The 21,059-nt window shown below is 45.4% G+C and overlaps 1 protein-coding gene across 7 annotated transcripts in view; it reads right to left on the reverse strand.

Moving 5' to 3' along the window:
- The window catches only part of LOC133949997 (receptor-type tyrosine-protein phosphatase delta-like), a 333,770-nt gene that overhangs the window by 159,351 nt on the left and 153,360 nt on the right, over window positions 1-21,059 (reverse strand). For all 7 annotated transcript variants that reach the window (XM_062384134.1, XM_062384131.1, XM_062384136.1 and 4 more), the window contains exon 8: window positions 13,885-13,932. The gene's annotated coding sequence lies outside the window, so the exon portion shown is untranslated. The remainder of the gene's footprint in view (window positions 1-13,884; window positions 13,933-21,059) is intronic.

A 21,059-nucleotide genomic window follows, 5' to 3' on the forward strand; every position in this document is an offset into this window, starting at 1 on the left:
GTAGGTGTGCACTTAAGATCGTAAAGCAACTTTATTAACTATACCAGCTAAAGCGTTTCCATATATGTACAAAGTTGAGCTTGGCATGTAACAAACACAATCCATTTTCAAACTTTCTGTCATACGCAATTGTAATTCAATTACTGTACCACCAAGGAGGCTCGGAATCTGCTGCAGAATGGCTTGCTACGACTCACTGCTTTGGGTAATGATGTTTTCCTTGCTCGGAAAATGAAATATAATATCATTAAATAGAGAGATGCAGAATGAAGTGCTGGCAGATCCATCTCGGGTGCCTGCTTCAATCTGTCTGTGGGTGCTGAGAGGCTCCCCGGTGACAGATCCAGCTCATCGTCGAAGAAGCATCCTGCTCGTGGAAATCTGGGAATTCGGCTCGACACTTTAAAAGTTGTGTGTCTGTCGGTGCATTTGTGTGTGGGGAAAAGAGACCTCGAAGAAAATAAAGTAGAATTGTTTTTGAAGACGAGAATTTTCGAAGATCTGCACACCTTCTGCGTTAATCCATGTTCACGCATGTTCAGTTGTTCAATTTGCATCTGTTCAAGGATCAAATCACCCCTGAACACAGATATCAGCCGCGATTGAAACCATTGAAAGGAGACAGCCGGGATTTCCAGTATTTGCACTATCCACCCCAAATAATATTTGCAAATGGCACCGCCGCTTTTAGCTCTAAATAGCAGTTAAGCGGGACTGAGTAGTGGGGGGAATGAAGGGGAGAGCTTTGATGTTGTAATGCATGATTGTGCGTAGAGGCGTCCTCGGGCTTGTGTCGAGTGTGTTGATGTAAGTGCGTGGTGCAGAAACGAGGCTTCTGACGGCTACTCTGTGCCGACCGGGGGCCCCGGTGCTCGGAGAACGAGAAAAAACTCAGCGACGTCCTTTATCGCTGGTGACACTTCAGATAGTTCAGACACAAGCGTCGGTTTCTGTTCCACGATCGTGGCTCGATGCCCGTTTAATTACTTCACTTCGGCGGCGGGCTAAGTGCCATAAGGAGGAGGACTATGGAAAGGGGCTCGGAAGCAATTAAGAGCGTTAATGGCACTGACCACGCCAGCTCGGTATGTTTGTTCAAAAATTAACAGATAGATAATTAAATACAAAGATATAAATCAGTAATAAATTGCATGTGTATTCTCTGTGGGTAATTTTCTGTCGAATACACAGCCAGCTCAAGCATTAAATATCCTAAAGCAGAGGTCTTCAACAGGGGGTCCGTGACCCCTAGGGGGTCTGCGGAGGTACTGCAGGGGGGTCGCGAAATGTTTGGTTGATTAATCCATTTTTTATATTTTTTATTATTTTTGATTTATTTTCCACAAATTGAAATGTCTCTAAATACACATTAACATGCATCAAACACCTCCATCCATCCAAGGTAAGATAAGTTGTGTGCTACCCATCAGGGCCCGACATTTCACCAATGTGGGATAATGTGTGCCATCCGCAGATGGCTTGAGGATTCACTGTCTCTTCTACATGTATGTTTAAAATAAAATTATGAATATATGAACCCCTGTTATATTTGAATAGCTTCGTATTGAATGCACAATAACACGGTAGCTATGTTTATATATGGCCCTAGGCCCAGTTTAATATAAAACACAATTTAAACAATAGATAGTAGGGGGTCCCTGCTCCATCTCTCCACCAGTTTGGGGGGTCCTTGGTCTGAAAAACGTTGAAGACCCCTGTCCTAAAGTACCTCGAGTCCCTGCTGGTAAGAATTGAATCACCATTATTGTTAATTTAATTTCAAAAGGAAGCCGTGATGTCAGTTAAACTCAAAGCGAAGCCATACGACAGTGTTTTTTTTTGGGTGGCACACGTGAAGTCTCCAGGTGTTCCGGTCTCGCTGGCCTGTATCGCAACAGCAGGATGTTCCAACCGTCTAACAGGACCGTGCACCTGAGCCCAGAACCCCGGAGCCAAACGATATGGGGGGGCATTTTTTATACTGAAACAGAATCCATGGATCGTGCAAGAAGGGCACTTAGGCGAAGGTGACAGATGTTCCCCCAGTATCAGACCCGGTAAATAAATAAATAACCACGGAGCGCGACAAATGAGTTGTGTCCACTCCATGTGGTGGACATCTGTGCCGTAGACTGCCTCTGGTTGTGGCTCGGGTCCCTTTGTTTTAGTGTCAAGGGATGATTTTGTTCTTATAATAGAAAAATCTTCTCGCGTTTGAAAGAGCAAGATGTTAAGTTGGTAAAGTTAAAATCATTCCCATCTATGTGTGCCTGTTCACGTGTGTTGGATCAAATTACTGTGATATTTAATGTATAATAATGATAATCATTCATCTGTATGACCGGATTTTACCAGGTAACACAAAGAAATGGAAAACATATTTTACAATCCTGAATAAGATGGTGAATTATGTCAAGGTAGTGACTTTTATTTGAGCACTTTAATGACACCTGGTCACCCTGTGATCACCAAAGTCACATGACCTTAGCTGAGCTTTACTTTCCCAGTGACGGGGAAATTCCACTCGAAGGATTTAATCTGCATGCTCGGCCTTATTTGCATCTTTCTTTTCGAGCACTGGCTTCTTGTTTATTATGCTTGCGAGTGCATGTGATGCACATTTGCCTAAACACTGGTCCGAGGCATAATGTAATCAGGGAATCCGTTGTAGACGCGCAGAGCACCCCAACATTTTGGAAAATGGGATTCGGAGCATTCTCATCAAACCCCTGGAATGAAAAATGAGAAATTATGGCCGTGGTATTTGCTAGAATAATGTGCTCGCCAGGTGAATAATCACCGTGGCTGGAAGTGACAAACCAGTGTGCTGTCCCATAAATAAGATGGGAATGGGAGGGTGTGGGGGGGGGGGGGGGGGGTTCTTTAGAAGGGATTCTGCTGTTACTGCTCTGAAACATTAGGCCAGTGCCTTGTACATATAGATCCAACTGAGGTTGTTTGGCACTATCCAGTGTTTTACCCAAAGTAAAAATGGCTCGAGATAAACTGTGATGACATGAATCCACCGAACAGCGGCTGTGGAATATACTTGGCGGGGGTTCTCTGACAGAGGATTGGACCAGGCTAAGCCACAAATTACTCATAATGAACATGTGTCGCTGCCTCTGCTCACAACTCTATCGATGGTTTTCAAGACCTGTGTATTAATGGCAAGGCTCACGGTCTACGGGACAGACAGCTCGGGGCTCTTGGAACCTGCAAACATGGCTGATATGAAGGAGAATGCAATTGAGGATAAGGTGCATGTCACTTGTTTTGCAGAAATTTCATCGAAATGCAAAAAACGAATGACCTGATGGTGCAAAGGGAAAAATTAAGGGATTATGGAATTGTTAAGTGAACCAAACAAATGTCTGACAGGTTCACATTGCTCTCTATAGAGCTATCTTTTAGAATGAGCTACAATCTGAAAATGCACAATACCTTTCCATCCTTAGATTTTATTAATCTTACAGATTTATAAATCTACCCCTATTTCAACTTAATTCCTGATCTGAAATTGCAGCTACACGTGCGATGCAGATTTTCACTAAATGAGTCCCTTGGTTCATGACCTGGTCTGAAGGAATATTGTCATTAACGTGTCGGCGCTTGTTTATCATTCCGCTCATATATTGTCTCTCCAATTATTGGAGACTCCCCCGTCCTCCCAAGGGTTGCTTCAAAACATTCACACCTCAACTTGCAAATCCGATAAAAACAGATTTAAGCAGATAGCGATCACATCTCCCGCTGTTATTCGCAAGATATCGCCTGGCAGTCACGTTTTTCGAAAGGGGTCGCGACCTTCACCGCCGCCGCTTCGTGATGGAGAGAAACCAGTTGAACCAGTGAACCGCGTCCGAGGGGTTCAATAAAGGACTTCCTCCAGCCTGTTACTCTGTCAGAACAACAGATTGATAGGAAAGCTATATTGGGTTCGCGTCTTTGAAAAGCCACAAAGGGGGCAGCTTGAAAGGTGGGGTGTGGGGGGGGGGGGGTAGGATTACATCCTCTTGTGATTCCACAGCGCTTACCCGAGTCTTAAACTGGTGGATGATTTCCTGATATCTCCTTTTCCCACCAAAGAGGTCAAAAGGCATCCAGTGAATCCCAAAAAAGAGCGGTAATGCTTTCGGTGGGGTACGTTTCTTAAACTAGATAAAGTGTGTCGTCGGGGGGGAAAAAGAAAAGCCTTGTTTCTCATTTTCCGGGGAGGTTTCCTTTCAGCCACGTCGGCCTTATCTCCCGTCCGCAGCCAACTGTATGGTCCGACGCCGCCTTGATACGACGCGGGTGAGATAAACTTGACAGATCAACTTTCCCGATAGTGGCCGAGCCAATAAACAACCGGGGCCTCTAATCTGATAATCCACCGGTGAAATATTAGGCGCGGGGAGTATTATTGTGTTGTCACTCTTGCTTACAGGGTCACATGGGCTTCAGACGCCCGGGGAGGTGTCACATCTCAGCAGGTGAGCTGCGGAGATAAGACCGACTCCGGGACAAACAATTATCACAGGGCGTTAATGAGAGAGGGCAACAACTCTACAGGAGGGCGGCTTTGGATCTGAATGGGCACAGATTGGATCCAAGAAATAGTCCGTGTCAATCAACAGAATGACACTATCCTTGCATGTTCCTTTTTTTCGTATTAGTGAAGTTTTCTAATTCTCCGACACAACAGTTTTCAAACTTAAACTACGGGGAAACGCTCAATATCTAAATCTCTCATTTAGGCTATGAAAGACAAAAACAGAGCCCACATTGTCTCCCTCTCATTGCAGCGGAGGAGGCAATCCGGCGTCTTTGTACATTTCCGAACCTGATTTTAACCACCCGGGCGGCTCGGTGCAACGCGCTCGCCCGCTATCTCGCCGGGGATAGCCAGGGAGTTGGAGTAATCCAAACATTCTTCAAACTGCAATTTATTTTCCCCGAGTTGTAATTATGGTCTATTAAAATGCAAATGATGTCAATGGCGGCGCGGTGCTAATCACTCAGTGTCTGTTTACGGGGGCAGTACAGCCACATTAAGAGAGGCTCACACGGTGGAGACGGGGAGATGAGCAGAGAGCCGCTATCGGCGAGGAATCCAATGGATTTGCATTTTCCGAAGGGATATAGAGATGCTCGAACCACGTGACGATAAACACATTACATACGGTGCATTGTTTGAGATTGAAGGGACTTGCACCTCAATTTTTTTTCCAAATTTGCCAAATGTATCATCACAGCTTATCATTGATGCAAAGCACACACAAAAAAAAGATCAGATTCCTGTACGATGACATGTTTATGTTTAAACTCTTTCTTAATCCAGTCTCAATTTGTCCATGCAAGTGCACGTTGCGGCGTGGAGCCATCGGTGAGGTCCAAACTTACAGATTTTCTGCTGGGGGGGGGGGGGCTCGGCTCCTTTGTTAAAACTTTGAGGTCAATACTGATCCGACTCCTCAGTGTTTTATTCATGACTGTACGAATATGTTCACGCATGTTAAACTACACATGGGTCCTGTTGAGTGAACGCTGCTCGAGCTCTGATCTCATGGAATAATGAATGTGATGAGCGTTGAATTGCATTTTGTGGCGTCAGCAAAGCTACCGCGCACGTGCGTCCCAGCACCGGGTGGGGTGGGGGGGGGTTCGGCCCACCGCTATTTCCGCCCGGTGTTTACACGTGTGTGCGTTCCGTGCTCCCCGTCACTTTTGCTATGCATTATGTCGAGCGGGGATTAGAGTCTATCTGTCGCACTGTTGACCGTGTGCCGTGACAACAACCTGGTTGCACCCCTTATCAGAGCTGCTGACAAGGCAATGTGTAATTAATAACCCCCACCCCCCCTCAAAAAAACACATGTTTTGGTTCATATTTAGTGAAAGGGTGTTTATGTGTTACACTTGAGATATGACGGGATCACGTTTTGACGAGCAGTCTAATTGGAACGCTGCAAAAGTGAGCATTGGTTAGATAACGCTGCAAGCATGTGAGTCAAACAAAGTGTCCCCCCCCACACTTAACAAATTGAGCCGCAATAGTGGAGTGCTTTCATAATCACTGGCGAGAGGATTTGGGAGAATATAAATAGCACTTTCATGAGATCAATACTGTCATCCCTCCTCCGTCGGCTCACATTTAGAGCGCGAGCGTGGGTAATAACGGACGACCAGTTGGACACACTCTGTAGGAGTGTGTTTGATGGTACGGGCCGGTTGTCCCCTCGGGGGCCGCGGTCTCCGGCCCCGCTGATGAATTCATCTCCCCCCCCCCCCCCCCCTGGGAGCGCGCGCCAATGAGTGAGGGACATTGACTTTTCATTAAGGAGATCACCGCGGCGGGGAGAGTGAATTCATTTCGGGGGCTTGAGAACACAAGAGCGAGTAAGCCCGACGGCCGCGCCGGGGCGGGGGGGGGGGGGACGCCCGACGCGTCGAGAGCTGATGGAACGCTGTCGTTGACTAATGGCGCTCGACCGCTCCCTCCGGTGGAACACACACACAGGTGTCAAGATGCAACATGCAAAGTCGAGAGCTCTGCTTTTTGTTATTAGCCGGCGTGTGCCGCGGTGGGGCTTCGACTGCTTGATGCTCTTCAACCGTCGGAGTGCTCGGAAAACATTAGGAGTTTTTGACCCACCTCATACCTGTGCGTGAGAGTTACTGCATTTGGCAGGTACCTGAGGCAAAAACATCCGCAGTACTTTTAATGTTTTTTTTATATATATATATATATATTGTCACAGCTGCGGCTGCTGTACTTATCTATTTATTTTTGATCTTGTCACCATCCAAAGGAAAAACAGAGGCTCGGCATAGTATATCCCGTTGAATGCGTTCCCTTCAATAAGCCATACAATACATATCAGTCTCCTGTCTAAGTGCCGGGGGAGATCAGTGTGTTGTTTACGGGCCCACATTCATGAGGGTCCGGGAGAAAAACATGTCAAGGCGGTGGGGGGTCACACTCCTTCCACCTTCCGCTCCATGCAAAGCTCTTCCAGCTCTCCGCTGTAAATTTCATCAAGGTGAGCTCAAGTGTTTACCCCATTAATTTATTTCTGCTAAAGCCAGGGCACTGACCCATAAAATGAGCTAAGATAATACTGACCTTAACATGGTCTTCTGCACATGGAGGTAATTGCTAAGGCTCCAGATCAATCAATATTGACTTGCCAGGTCCCCCCCCCCCCCTTCCAACCATCCCGCCAACCCCCCCCCCCCCCCCCCCCACACACACACACACACACACACACACACATCCCCACTCACTACTAGTCGAGCTGAGTAAGTAAAATTGGCTTTAGACGGATGGGGGACATATCCATGATAGTTTAACCTTTATCTGGCTAACATGTTCACTTATCTGTACAATTATAGATTTTGCCAGTCAGGCTGTTTTGCGGGGGGAAATCTGTTAAGTGTTAAAAGACGGGAGAGTGTGTGTATGTGTGGGTGTGTGTGCGTGTGTACACACCAATCAGCCGTGACATTAAAACTGGCAACTTGTGTTATTGTTATGGCTGATTGGTATATTTTGTAGTAGAGGCTAATTGAAGATTTTGTTGTTTTGTTTGTGGGTAGAAGACTGTAAACAGCATGAGGTACTTGTCTGTGCGTATAAGGCCTTGCTGTCATATGAGGCCTTGTGTCTTTTGACACACATCAAATCAGCAGAAAGGTAAAAAGCTGATACTGAGCAATAACATTTCAACAATACATTACCGTGAAAACAACTGTGTAAGACGCTCGCACACAAAAAAAACACAAACACACACCTTTATACACAATTTTTGTGTACTCCAAGGCATTTGATTTCTCTTTAATTTTTCAAGGTAGGGCCGCAGACTTAGCAGGCATTTCCATCTCGACTTGATAAATCTCACAATCTTCTTTTCCTTGCCACACTGAAGTAATTTATTTTCCATCTCTCCGAGGCATATTTTTTCCAGTTAATATTTCTTCTTTTTTTTTTTTTTTTCATGCAACCTGACAAAGGATGCCACTAGGGAGGATAAGAACTCTGAAACCTATGCACTCACGCTGTAGATAAAGGATTTACTTCACAATTTACCGAAGGACAGAGACTTCTTAAAACAACCACGGCACTCAAAGCAACGGCCATGTGCCTTAAACACAAGCTATGCATTGTCCTTTCCAAATTAGTGTTAATGCTATTTCATCCGAGTTTTTCTTTTACCTGCAGTTGGAATCTGGTGAGAAACAACAAAAAAACACAACACATGCTACAAATGCGTTTGCCCTCCGGTAAAGATCACACCGACTCTCTGACTAGAATCTCTATTTATAGCTTCCAAAACAGCAAATCCACGATTGTGTCACTCAGACCTTTTTTCATACCCAGCAGCCAAAAAAGATCATCATTCATATTCCACAACTGTGCTCTTGTTTTGTCTCCGGATTACGAGGGGGGTGCAAAATCTAAGTATTAATGTGTGTGTGTGTGTGTGTGTGTGTAAGAAAACTATGATCTCGCTGATTTGCAAAGCCCTGTGTTATTGTGCAGCAGAACCAAATTTCATGTTCCTTGAGTGATGGGTAGCGGCATCCTTCAGGCTATTCAACTCGGGCCTTAATTTGAATTTGATAAGATTTCATTCCGAGACATTGTTAGGCTAATGTAAATTTGGAGGGGGGGGGGGGATTGGAGGGCCTCAAACTGGCTTAACTTTGATGAGGTGTTAATATCTAATATCAAAAGCAGATAAAAACCCTTATTAGCCCCAGTGGTCTTGCTGGAGTGGGAACTTATTATGCGGCGGAGATGAGACGGAGGCAGATGAAGTAATAACACCGCGGAGGGGCTTTGTTACGTGTCCTTAAGCTTTCCGACGGGGTCAACTTAATTTGGTGACTTCGGCTCGGAGGGGTTTTTTACAACTGCAGACACGCCGACATTGTTTGAGCGATCTAATTCAGACGCCGCTATTTGGTGGACCGCCACATCTTGGGGGATTACAGTGTCTCCAGCCAGAGGCAGTTTGATAATCGCTTGTCATTTCAGGAGTCGTGTGCCCTTCCCAGCTTTGGACGTTTTTTTTCTAGTTTAGTCAAATGTGGGTGAGATTAGTTGGCTGCACTTCTTTCTAGAACTGTGTTTGTGTGGTTTGGGGTTTTTAATGTTTCCCTTCACACTGGAAGGAGTGATCATTCTTTAAATTTTATTCTGATGGGGGGGGGACAGGGTGACCACGCTTTGCTGCCATGTAACGGTCGCAAGGAATAACACGTATTGTGAACTCAAAGTAGCTGTGAAGTGGTAAACAGGGGCCAGTGGGGCTGGATTTCAGAGGCCGATGTGTATTAAATTGTTTAAAAAAGTATAGTCCCTGTGTTATGGATTGTGTTGTCTGTAGGTGCATCTCTTCAGATATAAATAAAGGTTCATTCACACTGCAGACTTGTGAAACGTTGTAAAGCACCTCTCCGGAAAAGCACCAAGTAAGCACACCGCTTGCATGCCAACAATCAATGCGTCCGGACCGAGAGGAATGAGCCTGCGACTCACCGACTGAGGGACGGCGCTCAATACCGAACGCTCGCCCCTAAACAAGTCGGGAAAACACCTTGGGTTCCAGCACTATGTCCCATTGATTTCTATTCAGCTCAACACGGATTCTACACCATTTAGACATTTAATTCCCTTTCAAGCAAAGTCATTACACAGCCGAGGCATTTAATTAAGCAATCACGGCCGCGCAATCTGAATGATTCAGTGTCTAAATGTGAGGGGGGGGGGCAAGTTGGCAGCGGCGGAATGTGGGCCAAGTCGGCATAACGTCGCAGTTGGGGAATGAAGCTGCTTTTTCGAGAATTTTAAGATCATAAACGGGAAAAATGAAAAATCAGGAGAGTGGCTCGAGCCCCCCCCCACCCCCCCTGAACAACACTTTCCCCCGAATTCAAAGCCCCAAGAAGAATCCACACAGTTGCACTTTTAATTAAGTGTGTAAAAGGAGTCTCTCAGGTGGAAAGAGCCAGGTATTCATGGCTGACCTATTTGCTCTGCGAGGGAAACATCTTATTTTTATTTGGGCACAGATGTATCTGAGGATGTGCTGCGGAGGTGTTGTCACCTCTCCACGCCTCTGTGAACAGGGCGACCGTTTATTATGTCCGGATGTGGCCTCTGTGTGCTTGGTTTGATTTCCCCCCCCCCTCCCCAAATGAGCTCAGCTGTTGTGACATAGAAGTTCATTGTTGGGTCGGTCAGCGCTGCCTGTTGTGGATTCCATTTCCGACTTTGACTCACTGCAAATGCAGGACTTTTCTTCAATTTTGGAATGTTCGAATCATCACGTCTTTTCTTAAAAGTTGCTGATTGCCTTGCCACGGCGTATTAGCAGTGTTTATCGAAAAACAATTACCCCGGCAAAATAGGAAAAGCTATATTTTTTTGCACTTTGCGATTTCATTCATTAGACGATTCCCATTAACAAGCGGCAGAACTCCTGCAAGCCGACAGAAAATGCACAATTAAATTCATGTCCCGTTGAAGTGGCGCGGACAAACAATGGGAATGAGTTTATGGGCTCAAATTACAAATTGCAACAAATTTAAGTCTCTGGTAAATGAGGAATTAATTTCATGGCAGGTTTGTCAGCAAGCAAGAAATCATCCTCAGTATAACACTGTGCTGGTTGCATGCTTTCCACCACCTCCGCCGTTCTGTGTGATTCTGCTTCACCCTCCATCTTGTCGTGGCAGGTGGCAGCGGCACCTGTGTGGCTGGTGCCGCAGTGTGTTTTTTCTAAACCATTTGTCCCTAGTCATGTTAGGCTGCTCACCAAAACACATTGTTTTGATTTCTTGTTTAAATGTGAAGCATGAAGCTCAGTCTGTGATTTTTTTTTTTTTTTTTTTAAAGGAAAAGCACTTTAACGCTTTCTCGCTTATAGTAAGATGAAGTGATGGAAAGCGGCTGCTTCACTCTCTCCTGTCTGATGACAGTGTGTCTCCTTGGTGCTGCCCTGGGTCAAATCCCATTGAATTTGAGTGTTATCACGCCACCACTCAAAGTTGCCTTGGATTTATTTTTCTGTCTCACGGTTACATCTAAAGCTAGAAAAGGGAATCCTGAAAAATAAAACACATCCCACAAAGCTGAGCTCATATGAAGGGGTACCTGACAACTGCAGGGGAATTAAGAGACACTCATAAGCTTGTAATATTACAACAGATGGTTCTGGGGTTGGCTCCAGTCTTATAAGTGTTACTATCTATGGATCAGATTTATACATAACTATAATAATATGAATATGAATATGGAATCCACATTACTTTGGAATCTGAAATATACATCTTGCTTGAAAATGACACCTTGGTGCTTTTTTTTTGCATTTTAAAAAATAAAAGTTATTTTCCCCAGACGTGAGCTCTGACATTCTAAACTCCGACTACAGTTGTTAATCAAAGTCAGAACTTAATCCCGGGCCCTGATAAGATGCTCTATTTAACAGGCTGTTTTTTTTTTATAGCGGGGGGCTCGATCAGGTGAAATGAAGAGGAACTGATTGCTTGTGGTGATTGTGCTGATTACATTTTAAATTTAAAAACTTTCCCACTTGCACATGGTTCCGAACAGTTTTCCAGACAATGACAGAGCAGGCTCAGTAAATGCCAAGGTCCCCGCAATCACTGAATGGGGGGGGGGATGGAATACGACATGTTAATTTCTCCCTTTAAGTTACAGAGCTGTGACCGGGTGGACAGAATGAATAGAAAACATAGAAATGCTCCTTAGAATGATTGTTATCATATATATGTATGTACAGGGAAAAAAGCACATTTCATATGATCCTGTTTACGCGGTCGTCACCACAGCATTAATCTTTTCAAAGTTAAATAAAACAATCATGTTCTGTAGGAGGGAGAGTTCATCCTGCCTGACCTTCTCTTATTCCGACTGGGGGCAGAATCCGCAGTGACTGAGAATCTGTGTTGCAATTTCCCCCCCCCTAGTCCAAACATTATGGATGCTTGTGCAACAGCTGTCATATAAATGACATTTGAAAATATACGATGAAAGGCATTTGCATGAAATACGGCACAGGATGAAGCATTAGCATAATGGGGGGGGGGGGGGGGGGGTATTTGCAATTGTGTCCATTCGCCTTTTTCTCGGGGGATGACAGATCATGTTGTGTACGTACACTACAACGGACAAATCCCTGCATAAGCTACGAACCCACAATTTTCAAAATCTAAATAATTTGTTTATTTTTCTAAAATGAGGAGAATGTGTTTGAAGCACATGCACACAGCACTTAATGCAGATCCAGTGGGCGTTCGGTCCAATCACTATTTTTAAAGCATGAATAACCTCATGCTGTTAAAAAAGATCACAAGAGGACTGAGACTAATCTGCGATATCACACCGACGTGAATTCTCCTTCACTGATGAGAAGGAGAAAAATGCGGGGCTCGCAAATCTTTCTTACCCCCCCCCCCAAAAAAAAGAAAAGAAAGAATCACATAGAGTTTTGTGAACTTTTGAGTCCCAGTGGGTTTAATATCATGGCAGAGATATCAATTTCAATGCGTAGAAATCGCTCTTGATCTTTTCTTCACATAATCTATCTGTTCCAAAATTCGTTCTCCAAAAGATCTGCGTGTTGCTGTGACGCCGCAGATTAAAGAGCTGACAGCAAACTCCGACTATTTGCCACTGTTGGACACGATTAAACACAAGCGGGGGTTGTTTCACTGTGGATGTCAACCAGAGACAAAATCACCCGTGGCATCTGTCGGCTTAAATCCCGAGAACAGCAGTTTAAAAATCACTACAGCCTTAATATTAGAGGAGGAAATCAATGAAGAGCGTACTCCTGTGATAAACTATCACGACTTACTGTGCGGTTTGTACAGTAGGCTGTGTTTGTGATCACCTGCAATATAAAATGTCTAAACCTTATGTGCATGCAATAGCTTTGCTCGCTGGCTTTATCGAAGTATTTCCATCGCTTTTCAAAACCGTTTCCTCTCATTTATTTTGCGGGGAAGGGAACTAAGTGGAGTAAAGGAGTGTGAGATCAGAGGAGAGACTGTCTGAGCTCAATCACATCCAGTCTCAGAGAGAGAGAGAGAGAGGCAGAGAGAGAGGCCGCTGATTCACGTATCGCTCAGACAAATAAGGCCTCGTGTGTGTGCGTCATGTTGTCGAACGTGACCTTCCCGAGCTGAGGACGACAGCTCGCGATGCTTTGTTTGATAAGAGACCGGATGATCCAATTCGCCGTGGCACAGCTGAAAACATCACGGGGGGGCAAACGTAATCAGCTTGACACACGTGAACTGGATTAGCTGGAGTGACAGTGCCGCAAAAAAACACGACAGACGAGCATCATAGATGTGAGATTATTTGAGCAGGGTTCACGACGCTGGTTCGTGAATATGTTATTCTCCCGTTACACGTTAGCATCAGTGCATGTTCTGTATGTCTGCTTGCTGCAAGTGTGCATTTTAAGTCGTGAATAACACATGTTGGTCCTTTAGTGCGTGGTGTTATGATATTAGCTGGAAAACATAGGGAGCTTTAACAATAAGCAAATGAGGTGCATGTGTATTTCAACGAATTGCAGCTCTAACAAGGCCAATATAACAAATTCATGCTTTTATCGAAGCGACCACACCCACAGTGGTTTCGTTCTGTACTCGCGGTAATGCATGTTGAAGAAAACTGAGCAGTGACGTCATTGGGGGCAATTTCAATCTGCAAGATATTTTTCTCGCATAGTCCATTTCCAATTCTCCGTCCTCATCACCTCTACCAGTATTTAAGATTTGATTTATAATCTCCCATCGTAAAACCATGGACCTGTAAAGACAATCCACAGAAGAAATGTAGAATCCTTAGAGAGGCCTTACCTTGAGGTCGAAGGTGTGAAAGTCATGGAACATTCTCTCCCCTGAGACCTGTGACAAAGCAGGGGGAGGGGGGAATGAGACGTCAGTCATGATTAGGCCACAGTGCAATTACAGAGCAGCTCCTCTGACAGTGATTGATCAATGAGGAACTCCCTTAATGAAGACAAGGACTCAGGGGCTCCCAGTAGCAAATTGGCAAAAGTAAGTAGTGGGAGAGTAGTGTCCCAGATTGCTAAGGCGCTGAGAGGATCAGCCTGTCGCCGACTATTCTTTGGCAGCAGCGGAAACACAGAGTATGCAGGTGTGAGTCTGATTTCATAGAGTTAGAAGAGAAGCTGGACTGAACCGATGCCAACAGTCCAGTTAGAAGAGAAGCTGGACTGAACCGATGCCAACGATGCCAAGTTGGATTCTTCCACCTTGGACAGAAGATCACTTGATAGTTGTAGATCTCCTCATGATCCCTCAATCATTGAATCCAATCAGATGCCCATTTATTGATACGTATAAATAAATACACCTACTATATTATCATTGCTATTTCTGAATGTTAGCAGGATTCTGCAAACATTACTGAACCTGTTTTCTTGAAACTTGGCAGAATGGTGGGGTATTGGCCAAAGAAGAGCCCAGTAGCTTTTAAATTGGTTTTGAATCAGGGGGCCAAATAGCTAATTGCTACAAAACAAAGTTTTCATGAATTTGTTCCCATTTTGTTAGTGAAAATCACATTTTCCACAAGGAAGGAAATTAATTAACACGTTTGCATAAAATGCTTTTTGATGAAAAAATCTAATAAATGAGTGTTGTTGACCTTTTGATCACATGCACCCTGAGTTTCTTCATGAACTAGTGAAATCAAAGGATAAAACCAGAGTCCTGTGGGAACAAGAAACAACTCTTTGGCTCAGAGGCAAAGCTGCAGCTGCTGATTTAATAACGGAAAATGTAACCATCCAATGCTGTGGCAATAAAACCTTACAAATCTACACAAGCAAAGCACGACTCCAGACACGTGTCTAATGACACGTCTAATTGCAAACTAAAGGACAATTAAGTCGACAAAAAATGATTTTAGTTTATCTTGTGGTCGACTTCATGCACCTGACAAGCACCGGTCGACCTCAGCCACACTCGACTGCCTGAGTTTGGGACTGTCGAGCGCCGCCTCATTGTTAAAACCCCAGAGAACGAGGAAATCAGGCCCTCGAGGCACAAGCTTCATGTGCCACCGTGTTGATATTCCAGTGTTTGATTCTGGCCCCTGTAAACTCTGAGAGGAATCTGACCTGCCATACGGAGGGACACATTTGCTCTGTGTTCTATTCAAGCCATGTACGCGGGGGTGAGGAGGCCGCCTGCCAAAAACAACTGGCGCTTCGAGGGGAGGCATCTGACTTGTGCATTAACTTTTTTTCTTCTACGAACTTCACAGTGCACGCGGATGCACGCTCGCGACTCCCCCCCCCGCCGCCCGAGGGCACGTGCACTCATGCGCAGACAGATGACTGAAGAACAGACGTGCACTTTTGCGAAAAAAGAGAAGTCCTTACAGAAGGTTGACTCTGCGGGGAAGCTGAACGGTGTGTAGACTGGCAAGCTGACACTGTTTCACTGGAGTTCCTAATTAATAGGCAGCGCACACTGTGCCACAGGCTCCTTATTATTAAGTGCAGGTGCAGTTTACATAACCTTTGAGTCAATCTGTGTTTGTAGACTAGACTTTGACTGAGTCCATCAAATCCAGTCCTCTTAACCGTGTAATTATCACTGATCTGAACGACCACTCGAAAAACGACGGCTCTCACAAACAATCCTTCGAAACGAGATATTTGCTCTTTATGTATGTAGGTGATTGATTCAGATAGATCGCCGGTGGACGTGCGCGCTGAAAACAATATACAAGATATAAGACACATGCACAGACACACTCATGCAATTGAGGGAAATTTGTCCTCTGCTTTTAACACATCTGGTGCAGGACACACAGAGCAGTGGGCAGCCATGTACGGTGCCCGGGGAGCAGATGTTGGGGGAGTAAGATGCCTTGCTCAGGGGCACTAAACAGTGGGGTAGGGAGAATCCTCTTGGATTTTTGGACATATCCAAGTGTCCATCCAGGTTCGTTTTTTGTTGTTACTCCGTGGAGTCGAACAAGAGACCTTCCAGTCGTATGTCTTCCCAATTTTCTGCCAATAGTCCATGTTTTTCTGCCACGAGTCCACCGCCTCTCCCAAAAGGAGGCAAACTGTTTTTTTAAAGATTCCCGTCGTCTTCCTGGAAGCGGCGCTTGTCCTATCCGACCAATCCGGCGCTCACCGCACGGCTGTGGATTCAAACTGTACCCGAGCCGAGACGAGTGGAAACACGACGGCCTCCGCCTGCTATCTCTCCCTCTACTTGCCTTAAACATCAAGATTACAGAGCTCAGAGTAATGAAAGTGGGAAAGTCAAACAGCCCCAGAGTGCACCGTGCCATGCAGTGCGATCCCCCCCCGCCCGGTCCATCCCCAGCTGCAGAAACATGTCTGACGTGTATTAACTTTGAAGAACACAATTGCAACTGATTGTTTTCTCACTTAAAAAAAGAAGTGCGCCCGTCTTTCTTCTTCCCCCCGCGTCTGACTCTTTGAGCGGCTGATCGTTCAGAGTGTCTCTCTCTCACTCTCTCAACTCCCGTAATTAGTTTTAATAGATTTCAATTAATTTTGCTTCATAATGCTTCTTCAGTGAGCGCGGCAGCTGCTTCCTCGTTTGACTGGCTCGTGTGGCACTCTGGTTCCCATAGAAACCAGGTCCAGTCGCCCAATGGGAGCGAGGACCGACCACCTTATGTGCTCATCATCAAAAGGGTCCGGCTAGAACACACGAGCAGTCCGACACTGACATAAAAATATAAAGTACAGACAGAAGCGGATGCAAGTAGATACAGGAAGTCTATATTTTTTCACTGTGTAATTAGAAACACGTGAGTCCTCGAGGAACTGCCGCACCCCCGCCGCGATAAACATTTCCAATTACACACAAGAGGAAGTCATAAGTCGTTGCCTCGAAAGGAGATGGAGGGGGAGTGGGGGGAGGGGGGGGGGGGCAAATCGTGGACGGTTAGCTGTTTAGTACCCTGAGGTGGCGTGCATCAGATGCAGGAGTTATCCCCCCCAAACGGCGAATGCACTCGGCGTACCGAGAGAAACAGCTGAAGACCGTAATAGCCGGAGGGTGGCGTGGAATAACACGACGGCTGAACACCTGAAAAAGAGTTTGCCTCCATCGAACATAGCTTTAATAAACAAGTTGTATACCCCCAGCTTCGTCCTTTTTTCCGGTGTCCCTGGTGGAGAATGAGCAGAACCTCTCTGAACCATTTTTTTAATAAATTGGTTTCATTTCAGAATTAAGACCAGGGCGAACTGTCACTTTCCATTTGTATTTATTTCCCACCACATAATGTTGCTTGTTTAGCCTCGATGGCCGACTGTGACCTTCTTCTCCCTTCTTTGACTTCACCCTGTGTTTTTCTGTCTATCTCGCTGTAGCTCTAACTGACTGAGCACGGGGTGAGTTTAATGATTTGATGTTAACAGTGGAATGGGTTCTCGGGAGCTTCAGCAGCTGAATAGAGACACAATTTGGCCGGGGGACCTGCTTGCCTCAGCACTTAGAGGCGCACATTTAAATGTTCGGCTTTCACCCGGGAAGGCCCACTAGAGGGACATCTGAAGGGGGGGGGGGGGGGGGGGGCGCACGGCCATTCATCACATTAATGAATCGTGTCACTTTGTTTTAAAAAAGGGAGACTTTTTTGTTCCCCCCATGGATGATCCCTGCTATCATGGATTCTGTTAATGTTTGCTGGAGTTAATCGAAAAAGGCCACGTGATCTACAGTAGTCAAGGTAGCCGGCCCACGTCGGCCGGATCGAAGCTGAATATTGTCACACTCCGTTGCGTTGTGACAACAAAGGTCAACATTTTACTGGATTTTCCTGAATGCGGATGCAGGGGCCGTTTGGGGTTTGGCATTGGCTCCGGTTATTAGCAATCGGCAAACTCTGGGGCCAAAGGCGGCTCATTCATCAAACCTGCGGCATTAGACTGTGCAGCCAGCTGGGCCAGAACTGGGTCATGGTTGGGGCCCATGTGGCCATTTTGGCAAACTTGGGAAAGTACAAGTCTGTGTTGGGACTCTGTTGTTGTATTGTTTGAATCAGCTGCTTCAAGAGAATTATTGTACGTTCGGAGGCTCTGTTCTTTCAGGGCCTCTCGGAGAATAGGAATAGAATAGGAATTATTCAAAGGACTTAGTTCTCTTAATAGAAATGGTTGGGTGATACATTTTAGTTGCATAAGCGACTGCAAAAAACAGCACAACAATTGGAGTCTGATGTGTGGAAGGGAGCTGTGGCAGAAAACTACACTGTAAACCTACATGACTATGACCGGGTGACGCCAGTGAGCTGACATCCACACAGCTGTGAGTGAGCCAATGATTGTGAAGCATGAATGAAACTGTTCATGCAAAGCTTCATGGTTGCAACACCATCTCTTCCCTTTTCAAAGTAAAAGCACTCACGCAGTTTTGTTGACTGAATCCAAAAATTTGTTTTTACCAAACGTTACGGTTGTCCAATTGTTATGGTTTTTAGGAATTTTTTTGAAAGTTCAGTGTGTAGAATTTAGTGACATCTAATGGTAAAGTTTTTGTATTTAAATACTTCTCACCTCACCCCCCCCCCCCCCCTTTCAAACATGAAAGATAACCTGTGGTAGCCTTCAGTTGTTATAAAACTCAAAAAGGTTTTTAGTTTGTCCCGTCTGGGCTACTGTAAAAAAGTATGTTAATACAAAGGGACTTTTTTAGGGTGCTCACATTAACCCATGAGACAAGTCTAATCCATTAACAGGTATTGCATGTTTATATTAATGTAGCGACACGTGGCTCATCTTTTAGTGCACAGTAAAGGTTCATAGGGTCACAGCCCCACATGAAACAGTGGGTGGTTCATGGGTTAGTGTTCCTGTTCCTGTCTGGTGTGGTGCTCAAGCACAAAGTCAGCTCTGACATTACCGCAGCTATTCTAATGATGCTGGTTTAGTAATATCTGCGGCTTTCTCCCACGCCCGGGCTGCCTCATGAAAGATCCAACATAGACAGGGGACGAAGATTTAAATAGGAATATGAGGATATTGGAACTATATGACTTTCTTTCGCTAGAATATCAAATTCTGTGATATTAACGTTTCAAGGGGCGAATGGATTTAAATCACGATGGACAGATAAATGTCGGGACAGGGCGAAATAGATGAATCTCAAGTTATTTACCCTTTTTAATTGGAAATGTCTGTCACGGGGCAGCAAGCCGAGTACCTTTCCAAGCCATTATCTGTCTGCCTTGATCATTTGCAGGTATTTTATGGGGAGTGATGTGCCGGGGTGTCTGCGGCGGCGGTTGAATTTATTTCCTGTGGATTATAGGCCTGAAAACACGAATGCTGAGGATTGAAAACTCCGGCTAAAGGTCGGCTTGTTAATCATGTTACAGCATTTGCTGTTTCACTGATTCACAGACGGCGACTCTCCAGATTGTGCTGACAAAAAAAAAAAGCCAAATAGTTTAATTTGCTTTTAAGCTAAACTCTTCAGATCGATGGCCCAGTGGAGTTTTTATGATCAATCTGTCAACAATTGGGCTTCAAACTTCATTTTGTCACGAGTTAACTGGTAAGAGTCGTTATCCCTCAACAAGGGGCCTTAGCTGTATTATTTTTAATAGACTCAAACAAGCCGGAGGTTCCTTTGCGCAAACCCTTGGGCTTCACTCATAATTGCACCCCAGTGTGCTGTCAATAGTTTCTACCTGCCTAGCCACCTTGAGCTCTCACTTCTGGGCTGTCATCCCTTCTGCACTGCCTGTCTAGGCCCTTGAGTGACGCAGCAGCATCACAGGACAAGCTCTGATTAAAGATCTCTCCAGCTCCGATTGAGGACACCGCTGGGACACAGCCGGCCGAGACGATGATGTCAACACCGTGACAGCGGCGACTGCTCGAGCCACCCGCTGTTGGATGTGCACTACCCTGGGACTCTGTGTTTATGTGGGGGGGTTGGGCACCTTTCGAGTATGTGTGTGAAAAAAATACGAGAGCTAAATGCATATCCAGGGAAACTGCCAAACCGAATATACCTCGCACGGACTGATTTGCTGTAAGACACATTCTTGGACCGCACTTGGACTACACACCGAGAATCCTTGCGCGGAGAACTGAATGTGAATTCCGTGGCTACAAACGCACAAATGATCTCATGTCTTAATCATAGGGCTCTATGAGTCTTGACAACACAAGCCTCAGCATATGCTACGAAAAAAGGTCCAAAACAACCAAGTCACTCGAGTGTGCGTCTGTCACAGCAGAACCCAAATGAAAAGCAACAAAACACTGACTTAAGCACTTGTAGTCGCACAAAACGTCCGGGGTGGTGTCTGATGTGATTTGACTGTGAGCACCAAAAGCCACGCCGTTATATCCGTCTTCCGACCCGCGCAAAGATGCATCTCTGGTGATTGCACTGTGGCGCCATATCCCTGTTGTCAAGCCGCAGCACATAAAGGCCCATTTGCACCATCTGCCAGAGGAGGTGACAGGGGCAGCTCAAGTGCCGAGGGGACTATTTGGCAGGGGGGGGCTGCCGCAGTCTACCTGCTTTTTCTCCATGGGATATTTCTTGGTTAAATTGGTCTTTTGGTGGCTTTAAACTGGGCAGTAGGGATGAAAGACAGAGACATTGTGTGCTTTCACAGCGTCAAAGAAGGAATAAGCAAGTTTTTTGGCCAATGTTGTGAGCCGTTTGAGTTGACAGGGGGTGGTGGGAAAGGTCTGCTTCACTCAGAGTGTGACTGCATCTGACTGCTACACTGATACATGGACACAAGTATCAAAACGAACGGTTATTAGCCGTGTAGAAGTGTCGATGACATTCATGGCCCCAGCAAGTTGAGTCCTCATGACTTTGGTTTTTCTCTAGCACCACAATGATGTTGAGATTTAAAGGGATAGTTCACCCAACAATGAAATGAACCCACTGTGCCGATGGAGGGGTGGGTGACGTGTTTGAGTCCACAAATCACTTTTGGAGTTTCAGGGGTAAACAGAGTTGCTGCCAAATACTATAAAATT

This window comes from Platichthys flesus, chromosome 24 (assembly GCF_949316205.1).
Source record: "Platichthys flesus chromosome 24, fPlaFle2.1, whole genome shotgun sequence".
Taxonomy (NCBI): Eukaryota; Metazoa; Chordata; class Actinopteri; order Pleuronectiformes; family Pleuronectidae; genus Platichthys; species Platichthys flesus.